Genomic DNA, 13,738 nt, shown 5'->3' with positions numbered 1-13,738 from the left:
TGCTTGAATGAATGCTGAGCCAGTTGAGGAGAACCCTTTGATCCTCAATTCTTTTCCTGATCCAGGCCTCCCGCAGTGCCCTTCTCCCAACCTGGCAAGGCTGAGTTGGGTCTCCTTCAGTGCCAAACACTCCTGTAATCTAGCTGCTGAGTGTCTGTAGCATTTTGATATAATGCATTAAAACATTTCCTCAGCCAAACGTTTTACACAACATAAAATATTTTCCTATGCTAATGTTTCTTTTATTGAGTTTTTTACAAAAAAAATTATCACACATTCTACGGATATTCAGCAACACTTACTCAACTGAAACACAAAATAAAATTACAGAAACACCAAATACAGACATTCTCTCAAATTAACCGGAAAGAACTTATTGTTAGTGAAGAATAAATGCCACAAGGTAAACTGCAGCACAGCGCTTGGCTAGGGCTCTCTTCCATCAAGCATCATCACATCGGTGGGGGACCTCACCAGTGGGTCAGTTCTACTGTCCCTTTATCTGCTGACCCAGCACCCAGGACTGAGCACTTCAAGTTTAAGTCATAGAAGAGGGTTTACACTGTAGCTCCAGGCTCCACAAAGCAGACAGATGCTACACATTGTACAGCCTCAAATGAATGGAAATGAGGAGGATGTGTAGACTTGGCAAAAGCTACTGGGTTGAGAGAACACTCCCTGCCAGAGGAAAAGTAGAAGTGGCCTCACTCTGGGGAAGGACCATTGCCTGGGAAGAAGATGATATGGAGACGTCAGAGGTGAGCAGATATTAAAGATGTGTGCATGGAGGTGAGACTGTGACAAGGAAGAGGTGTAGGGAGCATGTCAGATAGGAGGTCAGTGAGGGGACGTTATGTGGAGGTGCCTCTGTTCTGGGAAGTGAGGTCCAAGCTTGTGTATGGCACTCGGGGAAGACTTCGAGTAGAGTAACTGTGCAAAGCTAAACTCTTTATGCTTCCATTTGCAACTGTGAATTCCACCAGTTTGGACCCCTGTGAGTCACAGGCCAAGGACCAAGGAGCCTGGACCCTGGCCAACAGGGTTAATGGCGCTTGTGCATGCATATATGCGTCATATCTGATCCTCGAAATCACCCACAAATTTGTCGTATTTTAACTTCTGCTTGACAGATGAGGAGGCCAAGGACCAGGAAGTTTGAATAGCTTGCAAAATGTTGTCCTCCATTGAGAGAGGGAGGTCACACTGGATTCAGTTCCTCCGACCACTCACCCACTGGTCCTCTCTCTTATTTCCGTTACATCTCTGTTCAGATTTCACCCTTTCATTGAAGGTTTCCCTGATCACCATTTATAAGTAGGAACCTCACTCCACATCAGCACCTCTTTCCCCTTTCCCTGCCCCCAAACTTATGACGCTCAGAAATACTAATACTTCCTTGTCTGCTGTTTACTGATCTCTCTTCCTCCCCCACCACAATGTGGAGTCAACGCAAGAAGGATTTGTCTATTATATTTACTGCTATATCCTCCCAACCTAGAACAATGCCTGGCACATCACTCTTGCCTAATCTTATTTGACACGTATGGACCAGGACTTCTGAATCATCTGGGGATCTTGTGCAAATGCAGATTCTGATGCCTGGGATAGGGCCTGTGGTGCTGATGTGGCCTGTCTGGGGACCGTCTTCCACGAAATCTGGCGTTCCTTTAGCTCAGATTGGGTAGTGGGCGGAGATGGCCATAGAAGAGGGTGAGGCAGGGACAGAAAGGAGGAGAATAATCAAAACGAATCCTGTATAAATAATTTTCTAATCTCAGTAATTTGTCTTTGATCTCATGAGCATCTTGAATGTGTGATATTTCTAAATTACAAACCCCACAGCACTCTGACCAGCCACCAAACCTCAGATCCACCAGCTTCCCTGAAGAACACTTTAGAAGTTGTTCTGCAGTGGAAAACCTGGTTCAGTTGCTAAGCACACCTTAAAAACAGAAACGCCTCGAAGGCTGCGGCCAAAGAAACCAACTCTCTCAAACAGGGATTTTCTTTAGGGTCTGTTTGGCAAACACGTATGTTTCTTACTTTGAGGCAGGTCATGTCAGCAGTTTAATTTAAGACATCAAATGAGAAACAATCTGTCTGGTATAACCTTTTGCCGGTGAAATGAACAGCCTCTGAGCCAGCTCCCAGAGAACACTCTCATTATCCTGGTCTCCGTGACATGGGACATATTGTCTCTTTTCTTGACTTGACCTTAACACATCACTGATGCAAAACATATTTCTAGTTTGAAAAATAGTCATCTAGAAAATAAAACCATTTCATCGTCTCAGCAACAGTTCTGAGCCTCAGCACTGTTGAAAATGTGTTTTATTTGTTTGATTTGTACCACTGACTGGTTCTAGCCTCTTAAAAAATTAGGGAAATATTTGTGAGCAGAGAGGTACACTGAAAAAATTTATTCTTTCCATTCCAAACATAAGGTCAGCAGACTAAGAGCAATGGGAACATGGATTCTTTGATTTTGATCACCAAAGTTTCTTGGAAACTCAAGGAGAAAGAGGGTGTTGTTTGGAAGTGAAGATTCATGATCAAATTAAAGGGGAAAATATATGAAATCTCTAAAACTCTTTAAAATAGCAAAAACGTGGGGCGCCTGGGTGGCTCAGTCGGTTAAGCAGCCAACTTCGGCTCAGGTCATGATCTCGCGGTCCATGAGTTCGAGCCCCGCGTCGGGCTCTGTGCTGACAGCTCAGAGCCTGGAGCCTGCTTTGGATTCTGTGTCTCCCTCTCTCTGACCCTCCCCCGTTCATGCTCTCTCTCTGTCTCAAAAATAAATACATGTTAAAAAAAATAAAAAATAAATAAAATAGCAAAAACGTGACTTATATCGTGTAGACTTCAGCGGAATGGGGGGAGAAAGATTAGGGTCCATTTAACTTAATGAGAGACTTTCATAGATGAGGAAATTGTGGCTTGCAGAGGGAGACTTGCTCAAAAATATGTAGCTATAGTTGGAAGAGGCAGGACTAGAATTCAGGACTCCTAGTTTGCAGGTTAATGACCTTTCCACTGCACTTACTTTTTTTCCCTGACAAAAATCCTATACAATAGGTATGCTTGTATTTATTGGCGCATTAATTATATGAGGGCCTCACTGGACCTAGATCAGTTAGGATTAGCATCAACTACCACCAACAATGGCTGAAATAAGATAAAAATTTATATTTCACTCATTTGAAAGAAGATTGGTGGTAGGCAGATCTGCTGTGGTAACTCCCCAGAAATTAGGGACCCCCACTCTTAACTTTTTGTTCCATCTTCCTATTGTCAATTCATGACCCAAGATGGATGCTGAAATTCTAACCATTATGTCCACACTACATGCTGGAAGATGAGAAGAAAGATAAAGGGCAAAGGGTCTTTGTTTTGCTGTCTTTTTCTCTTTTAAGGAGGCTTCCACAAATTTCCAACAATTTCTTCATATATCTCACCAGCCAGAACTTATATTGCCTCAAGAGACAGTGGGAAAGGTGACTCCACATCAAATTAGGGTTCTATTCCTGAGGAAGAAAGAGAACATGGGTCTTTGGAGGCAATGAGTGGTCTCTGCCACTGGACAGTGTGTATATAGCATTAAAAGCACCCCTGTGGCATGTCTACATTTGGCTTCCTTAAAATCAAAACATTAGGAGTTATGGTTCTGGGAGTGGTAGATCAGTTTGTCTTGGACTAACCGTTGCACAGAAAACAATTAAACTCTGGGGGTAGAAACAAAAACAAAAACAAACCTCTTGACGTCACAGGAGAACACCCTAAAGTAAGCAACTATTAAAAGGAATTCAGCCATTTAAAGAAAGGAACCACACTCACTTGGGTGAGCCCCACCTTTACATGGCTTTTCCCCTGAGGGCACTCCCCAGTTGTCATGGTACCAAGATGGTTGGAACCTGAGCAGAAAGCTGCTATCTATAGACTTGAAGGCTCAGAGAAGCGTCCAAGAGATGGGACATTGAGCGGGGACATTCTGGAAATAAAAGACACCATCAGAAACTCTCCGACATCCTTGCATACAAACTCTCCGACAATCCTTGGCTGAGTTCTGTTGTGTGCCTGCATGGGGAAGACCCCAGTAAAAGCCACAATTGGAAGGCTGGAAAGATTAAAAAGGCATTTCAGCTCTGCCAACACAGGCAAGAAAGCATTTGGAGTCTAAGTCACTCCAAGTTAGAGGGACTTGGCTATTATTTTTTAAAAATATTTTTTCCTCTCCTATTCTTTTCTTTTTTTTTCTTTGTCTGGGATTTGCACATGTATTAGGGTACTTGTACCACAGGCCACTGAGACTTTGTGCTTTTTTCTTCCCTTAGCTTTTTTGCTTTCCATTCTTCGGATTACATCATTTCTATTGCTATATATTCACACCCAGTGACTCTTCTGCCAACTCACATTTGCTCTTAAACCCATATTCAATGAATTTTCTATTTCAGATATTGTACTTTTCAGTTCTAGAATTTCCATTTTTTAAAATATAGTTTCCATTTCTCTGCTAAGATTCCCCATCTGTTCACTCATTATGATCATTTTTTTTTCTCAAAGTACTAGGGCATATTTATAATAGTTTCTTTAAAGTTCTTGCCTGCTAACTCCAATATCTGGATCGTATCAGGTCTATTTCGACTAATTTTTTTTTCTTGAGTGTGAGTCAGCTTTTCCTTCTCCTGAACATACCTTTTAGTTATTTTTATTATACACAGGATCTTGTAGATCATATGTTGCAGAGTTTCTGTCTTCTGTTATCTTCCTGTGTTGACTTTTAACTTTTTTTCCTTTAGGCAGTTAGATTATTCGTTGATGACCTTGAACTCGTGAGAGAGAGTTAGAGAGAAAACACAAGTCACTAATAGCAGGATGGAAAAGAGGTATCATCATAGATCCTACAAACATGAAAAAAAACTAACAAGCGACTATGGACGATTTTATGACAATAAATTCTATAACTCAGATGCAATGAAGAAAAAATCCCTGTGTTATGCTGACACAAGAGAAAAGAAAAAAATGGAAAACCTCACAGAGAAACTATAGGCCCTATGATTTCACTGGAGAGTTCTTTCAACCATGTAAGAAACAAATAATACCAATTTTACATAGTCTTTCAGAAAATAAAGAAATATTACAAGGTCATAATATAACAGATAAAAATAAATGTGAGAATCTATATGATTATATAATTAATTTAAAAGGAATTTCTTCAGGATAAAGAAAAATGATATTAGAAGAAAATAAGTCATTACTATGTAATGAGGATCACCAGAAATAATAAATATGAGGGTAGATATTAAAAGATTAAGAAAAACATTTGACAAATTTCAACACTTGTTTGCAATAAAAACTCTCAGGAACTAAACATAGAAGTGAATCTTGACAACCTTATGGAGGTCATCTACAGAACCTTATAGCTAAGAACATAATTGTGAATGACTAAATGCTTTCCCCCTCAGATCAGGAACAAGGATGTCAGCTCTCACCAGGTCTATTCAATATTCAACTGGGGCTCATAAGCCAGTGCAATAAATCAAGCAAAATAAATAAAAGGCGTAAATATTAGTAAGAAATAAGCACTATCCTTATTATTATGATATTTTGGACTAAAAAAAATCCTAGGAATCTGCAAAACAACTAAGATGTAATAAGTAAGTTTAGCAAGGTTGTTAGATGCAAGACAATAGATAAAAGTAAACTACAATTCTATATACTAGTAGCAAACAATTTAAAAATAAAAAATTTAGGGGCACCTGGGTGGCTCAGTCGGTTGGGCATCCGGCTTTGGCTCAGGTCATGATCTCATGATTTGTGAGTTCGAACCCTGCGTCGGGCTCTGTGCTGACAGCTCAGAGCCTGGAGCCTGCTTCGGATTCTATGTCTCCCTCTCTCTCTGCCCCTCCCCTGCTCATGTTCTGTCTGTCTCTCTCTCTCTAAAATAAATAAACATTAGGGGCGCCTGGGTGGCGCAGTCGGTTAAGCGTCCGACTTCAGCCAGGTCACGATCTCGCGGTCCGTGAGTTCGAGCCCCGCGTCGGGCTCTGGGCTGATGGCTCCGAGCCCGGAGCCTGTTTCTGATTCTGTGTCTCCCTCTCTCTCTGCCCCTCCCCCGTTCATGCTCTGTCTCTCTCTGTCCCAAAAATAAATAAACGTTAAAAATAAATAAATAAATAAATAAAATAAACATTTAAAAAAATTTAAAAATAAAAAATTTAAATTCTATTTATAATAACATCAAAGTATGTAAAATACATAGGAATGATTTTAATAAAAGCAGTACAAGACCTCTATTCTTAAAGCTACAAAACATTGAGAATAATTAAAGTTTAATAAATGGAGAAGTATGTTTATGGACTAGGAGGCTCAGTATTGTTGATAAGTCAATTATCCTTAAATTTATCCACACTTTTTTTTTAAGTTTATTTACTTTGAAAGTGTGCATGTGTGTGTGTGTGCACGCGCGCGCGCGCACACACACACACACACACACACACACAGGAGTTGGGGATGGGCAGGGAGAGAGGGAGACAGAAAGAATCTCACAAACCGTGAGATGAAATCAAGGGTCAGATGTTTAATGACTGAGCCACCCAGGCGCCCCTATCCACACTTTGAAATAAAATCCCAATTAAAGTTCTAATGGACCCTTAACATGGTTAAATTTAAAACACTGACAACATCAAATGTCAGGATGTGGAGTAATAGGAACTCTCATTCATCGGTAGTGGGGGTGGTGGAAAATGGTATCACCACTCTAGAAAACAGTTTTTCACAAGGTCTATGTTCATATACATATTCTATCACTCAGCAATTCCACTCCTAGGTAGTTACCCAAGAAATTTCACTCCTAGGAATATACCCCATAAGAAGAGTTGTACAAAGTTATTTACAGCTGCATTATAAATAGTAGTCAAAAACTGGTAACAAATTTCAACAGAATGGATTAAAAAATGTGGTATATTCATACAATGGACTCAGCAATGATTGATACATATAACAGTGTGGATAAATCTCAAAAACAATTATGTGAGGGAAAGACATTATACCCAAAGGATATATACTGTATGATTCCATTTATAAGATGTTCAATAAGAGGCAAACAGAATAGGGGATAGAAATCAGAACAATGGTTGTCTGTGGTAGGGTGAGAGGATTGAGGAAATTTCTGGGGTAGTGTATACACACATATGTGTATATGTATACACAAACACATGTATACATTATATATTGTTTTTTTTTGTAAATTATACAGCTTGTTTGTGGGCTTGTTACAAAAGTCTACACCTTTGTCACAATGCAGAGAACTGTACCTTAATATATATGTATTTGCTTGTAGATGAACTACACTTCAATTGAAAAAATGGTATTTTTATTTTATTTATTTATTTATTTATTTTTCAACGTTTATTTATTTTGGGAACAGAGAGAGACAGAGCATGAACGGGGAAGGGGCAGAGAGAGAGGGAGACACAGAATGGGAAGCAGGCTCCAGGCTCTGAGCCATCAGCCCAGAGCCCGACACGGGGCTCGAACTCACGGACCGCGAGATCGTGACCTGGCTGAAGTCGGACGCTTAACCGACTGCGCCACCCAGGCGCCCCGAAAAAATGGTATTTTTAAAACATGATTTCTCATCAGTTGGATATCTGTTTTGGTTTAAGCAGGTCAAGTAAAAGCCCTCTTATTAGCAAATTTAGGACAGCTAGTTAGCTACTTAATTGAAAAAGTGTATTTAAATATCATTTAAACATATATATGTTCATATATTTTTTCAGTATTTTAATATGAAACATATATACACATCTATATAAATATAAAACACATATATAAACACACATAACTTATATACACATTCATACTAATATAAGACACACACATACACATTCAATGGCCAAGGCCATTTGTGTTCTACATTGTCATTCTTGTATAAACCATCACCATAACATACCATTTATGATTTCTAGTGTCAATTTCTTTAAAATGGAATAAGAAATTAAATTCATTGTGGAAGCAATCTAAATGCAAACTCCTTCTAGGTTTTTATAATTTTTCCCACATTTGTGAGCTCTCACATCTTGTGAGCTCTGTAACTGACTTGAAAGATTTTTGTGTGTGTGTGCTTTTCCTTTCATCTCAATTTCCAAAGCACTCAACTTTGTTTTCATAGCAGAGAAGTGACACTCTCTTTTTCCCATTCTTACTTGATTGGTTTACATCATATTTAATTTAATTACATCGTCACAATAACCATATAACCTTGCATTAAGGCACTGTTCAGATCCCTGTAACTTCTCATTTAAATCCAAGATAATGGCCTCCTTCCATACATCAAGATATAATAAAGTCACAGGAAGGTAAAGCTTTTTTTTTTTTAATCTATAAACCTCTTTCAGGGTCCCTCACCTTCCTTGTCCTCTTTGCATCGCTTTTGCCCCAACAGCTATAATCCACAGTGAAACTGTGGCAACCCTCTCAGCCCTTTCCTATGTGCTTTCTTTTCTCTGAAATGGTTTAAAGATCTTTACAATCATTATTTCCTAAGTGGCCAATAAACATGTGAAATGGTACCCAGCTTTTTAAATATTCTGGAGAATGCAGACTAAAACCACGATAAGATATCACTACATGGCAATCAGAAGGAAATAAGTGATCACTAAGCACTTCCATACTCTGCTGATGGATATGTGAACTGGCTCACCCAATTTGGAAAATGGTGTGGTATCATCTAATAAAATTGAAGATAGGCAAATAGTAGCACTTCCTCTCTTATGTCTGTATCTGGAGATGTGTGCTTATGTGCACTATGACACTTGTACAAGATTGGTTTTGGCAGCAGGATTTGTAATTGTCCCAAACTGGAAACAAGCCAAATGCTTTTCAATTGCAGATAAATAGTAGTGCGTCCACACAACAGAATATTAAGTAGCAATAAAACCGTATAAACTAGAGTTACACGCAATAAAATGGATGGATCCTAGAAACACTATCAAATAAAAAAGAAAGTCACAAAACAATACACACAATGTGATTCTTTCATGCAAAGCTCAAAACCAGGCAAAACCAAACTATATTTTTAAAAGTTTTTTTAATGTTTATTTGTGTGTGTGTGCGTGTGTGTGTGTGTGTGAGAGAGAGAGAGAGAGAGAGAGAGAGAAAGAGAATGAGTGGGAGAGGGGCAGAGAGAGGGAGACACAACATCTGAAGCAGGCTCCAGCCTCTGAGTTGTCAGCACAGAGCCTGATGTGGGGTTCGAACCCACAAACTGCGAGACAATGACCTGAGCTGAAGTCGGACACTTAACCGACTAAGCCACCCAAGCACCCATGTCTTTAAGGATGCATACAGGTAATACAGCAAAAATAACAAGAAAATGATTTTCATAGAGTCCAGGAGAGTGGTTGCATCTGGAGACAGGGTGATGCATGGGCCAGGGAGGGGGTACTTGTGGTGAGGGCTTCTAGGGTGCCAGTCATGCTCTATTTCTTGACTTAAGTGGAACTTAGTTCACAACTGTATTACATGAATGTGTTATATTCTGTTGTATTCACAGCAAAATGTTTTAAAACACTGAGTGTTTTCTATGTTTGGGGATCAGTTTCAAATATATAGTTAATCCTCACAGGCATGAAGATTCTGATCACTAATTTTCTTAGACTGTTTGGTTAATGATTAGAGTGAAGTAGAGCTAAGAAGAAACAGGAACAGTAACATTCAACAGCAGGGAGAAGAGTAGAGAAGTGGACCACACATTCATTAGTATACATTTGAGGGAAGGCAGTCGTCTTATCTAATAAAGAGGGGGTGCCACTTAATTTCACATTAAGCCAAATTATTTAAGTTATCTATAAGTGTACTTCCCAGTATTTGCCTCTCCACATCCATGAACCCCATATAGTAATTCAACTTTTGATTTGGAATCAAAAAAAACATTAATAAAAGCTTTATTGAAATCCAATTATCAAGATGTCTTTTCTCCCCCACTTTAGCCAGTAAGTGACTCAGTTGCAAGATGTTGCTTAAAATACCATAAAATGATTTCTATTAACAAAATCAAGTTTGCTGAGATTTCTCCATTTATTTTAGCATTATTTGTAAAAATTACCCTTGTTATTAGCCACCGAGGACCATCAAGGCAGCATATATTTTTATAGCACTTCTTAAAAAGCCCTTCTTTAGGCACTACTTTTTCATCTTTCGTTATGTTAATCACTAAAAACTTCAAAGAACAGAAGATTGAACAGACTGCCGTCAGTAGGCATCATTTATGACTGGATGTTACATATGAGCACATGTGTGTGTACACGCATGTGCGCGCGCACACACACACACAGGGCCACAGACACACCACTGGGAGATTTAAGGCTGGAGAAAGAATCTGAGCGAGTGCCCGTCAGCCTGTCTCGCTAGGCATTCCCAGGTCACTCAATGTTAATGCCTCTCATGTCCAGATCTCTCAAGTGATGCCAAATGGGGAAAAGTACAAGAAACATCTATCATGTGGTGAATACAAGAGCCAAAACAAACACTTGCCCTTTGGGGGTTTCTCTTTTCTTGGACTGATGGCATCCATACATAGTTTTATTATCCAAGAAGAATCATAAAAAGGGGGATGCTATTTGGAGTTGTTACAGAGATGATTTTACTGTGCTCAAGTTTATTTTCTGGAGATGGTTGCATTTCAGGGACTGAGGGAGCTATATTGCTGCATTTATAACTACAAAATATATCAAGAAACTAGAAATAATTTTTAGAAGCATGATGCCCCAAACAGAAAGCAACCTAAAATCCACCACTGGTAATATGGGTAAATCAACTGTGGTTTATTCATATAATGAAGCAGATAGACTTGACCCTAAAACTGCTCATTTCAGCTATAGGTTATCACATTATCAGACAAGTCTCTGTATCTCTAAAAGGTTTGATATCAGATTTATCTGTGTAATTAAAAATGAAGTGATAATGAAAGGGTCCCCCACTGTTTTACAAAACAGTGTGGTGGTCCTTTGATTCCTGTGGTAATGACATGACAGGCCGCAAGAAATCCCATAGCTGCCTCACCGCCACTTGGACAGCTGTTCTGCTCACAATTCCAACGACAGTCGGCTAGAAACCAGGAAGTTGGGCAACACTATGCTCCCAGCACAGGAGAAGAAAAGGGTGAGTTACTGTGTTCCCCACCTCTGCCACCATTTAGACACGGGATCGTGTAAACCCTGCTTCACACGGAGCTAACCTCCACTACCAAACCAGGAGGGAACCTCACAATTCTTGATAATCAATCATTTTAAACAAGGTATACAACCCTTTTCCTTTAAAATTTAATAAGATATTTGATACAAAATATTTTTTTACATAAACATACATTATGAAGCAGATTAATAAAACAAATACTCTGAAGCCAACTTCAACTTATAAAATAGAATCTACAGAGTCTTTTGAAGTCCCTTTGTGAGGTCCTATAATCCCAACCCACTGTCTGCTCCCCACAGAGGTAACCACCACTCTGAAATCTGGCAGTTGTTACCTTTATCTTTCCTCCTTTTTATAAATACATGTGTGTCCCTAAAGAACAGCTTACTTAATTTTGCTTGTTTTCACTTGATTCTAGGATAGAACACACTTTAGGTTTTCTTCCTACCTTTCAGGTTATTCCACCTCAATTTCCTTGCTCTTCCAAATCTAGCATGCCCAGACACAGTCCTTAGACCTCTTTCCAGCTAAATTAATGGGTGATGACCAAGTATGATGGTTACAGACAGGTGCATACATGGTTTTATATGCCACCGATAAGTCCCTCTTCTGAGCTGACCTTCCGTATCTGACTGCATACTCAACATACTCACTGAATGTCTAATAAGCATCTCAAAATCAACTCATCCAAAACTGAGACTTCGATCTTCTCCAAAAATTTTTTTTTCTCCAAAAAATGGAAACTCCACTATCTTTTTTTTTAATTTTTAAATTTTACTTAAATCCAAGTTAGTTAACATGTAGTGTAATAATGGTTTCAGGAGTAGAATTTAGTGATTCATCACTTACATATAACACCTAGGGCACATCCCAACAGGTGCCCTCCTTAATGCCCATCCCCCATTTAGTCCATCCCCCCACCCAACAACCCTCAGAGTGTTCTCTGTATTTAAAAGTCTCTTCTGGTTTGCCTGTATCCTATCTTATTTTTTCTTCTGTGAGATTAGAGAGATTGTTTGGAAAAGTCTCATACTATATCCACGTGTCTTAATCTCTCAGCCTTCCACATGGAAATTATCCATACAAAAGGAAAAAAAAGGCTTTTCTTTAACTTCTGTTTCACTTTACTCAGATCTACTTTTCAGTTTGCAAATTCCCCCTTTGGCTGAATACCACTACTATTCAAGCCTTCCATCTTAATTTCTTTTTTGTTTTTAATTTTTAATGTTTATTTCTGAGACAGAGAGAGACAGAGCATGAGTGGGGGAGGGGCAGAGAGAGAGGGAGACACAGACTCAGAAGCAGGCTCCAGGCTCTGAGCTGTCAGCACAGAGCCCGATGCGGGGCTCGAACACACAAACCGTGAGATCGTGACCTGAGCCGAAGTCGGACCCTCAACCGACTGAGCCACTCATGCGCCCCCTTAATTTCAATTATTACATTTTGATTTCTAAAAATTCTATTTAGCTCTTTTAAGAATGTATCTGTTCATTTTTTTGATAGCTTTTTTCTTATATGTGTTTTAAATAACTTTTTTATATCTTTAAGTGTATCAAAACTTTTTGTATTATGGACTTGAAAATTTAATATTGACGCCTTTGCAGATGTGTGTTTGTTTTTTTTTTTCTGTTGACTAGCAACTAGTGTTGGTTTATTTTCTGTTCTCTGTGATTTAAATTTTTTTTTAATGTTTATTTTTGAGAGAGAGAGAGAGGAGAGAGAGAGAGAGAGTGTGTGTGTGTGTGTGTGTGTGTGTGAGCGGGGGAGGGGCAGAGAGCGAGAGAAAGACACAGAATCTGAAGAGGCTCCAGGATCTGAGCTGTTAGCACAGAGCCTGATGCGGGGCTCGAACTCACAAGCTGTGAGCTCATGACCTGAGCTGAAGTTGGATGCTTAATCCACTGAGCCACCCAGGCGCCCCCCGCTTTTTTTTTAAAAAATCTTTAAAACTTCTCTGTGATTTTAGATTGTGAGTTTAAATTAGCTGCCCCTCTACCGCCGGGGGGGGGGGGGTCTTTTAAGGACTGGACTAAGGGTACCTTTCTCAAAGGATGATTTTTGTTTGCTTTTGTCAGGCAATGAGCATTCCTGTAATGAATCCTTTTAAAATACAAATAAGCAACACAAACTATGCAAGTACTGTAGATTCAGGTACTAAACCATGTGAATGGTAGCCAGTGGCTATTAATTTTCAAGAAAACCTTAAAAAAACCAAAACAACTCGAGACTAGCCAAGGCTGAAAATGACTATTTGCATCTTCAATTTTTGTTTTGTTTTATTTTAGTTCACTATTTGTAAAAGGATGTTGCCTTTCAGGGATCCTGGTTTTATGTGAGGTGAACTCTTGATTTGTGTCCCAATTATCCACAGGCCCAAAGTTTTATACACATTCTCTAGGCTGCAATGATCAGTATAGTCTCCCAGATTTTGCAAGTTTCCAAGCTTCTCTAGAGATAAAAGTTTTAGCAAGCATCACAATCACCCAGAGGATTTTCTAGAACACAGATTGCACGGTCTTTGCCACAGTCACTCTGCTGTTGTAGC

This window comes from Herpailurus yagouaroundi, unplaced genomic scaffold (genome assembly GCF_014898765.1).
Source record: "Herpailurus yagouaroundi ecotype Mexico unplaced genomic scaffold, PumYag 29, whole genome shotgun sequence".
Lineage (NCBI taxonomy): Eukaryota > Metazoa > Chordata > Mammalia > Carnivora > Felidae > Herpailurus > Herpailurus yagouaroundi.
Note: the sequence above shows the minus strand (reverse complement) of the source record.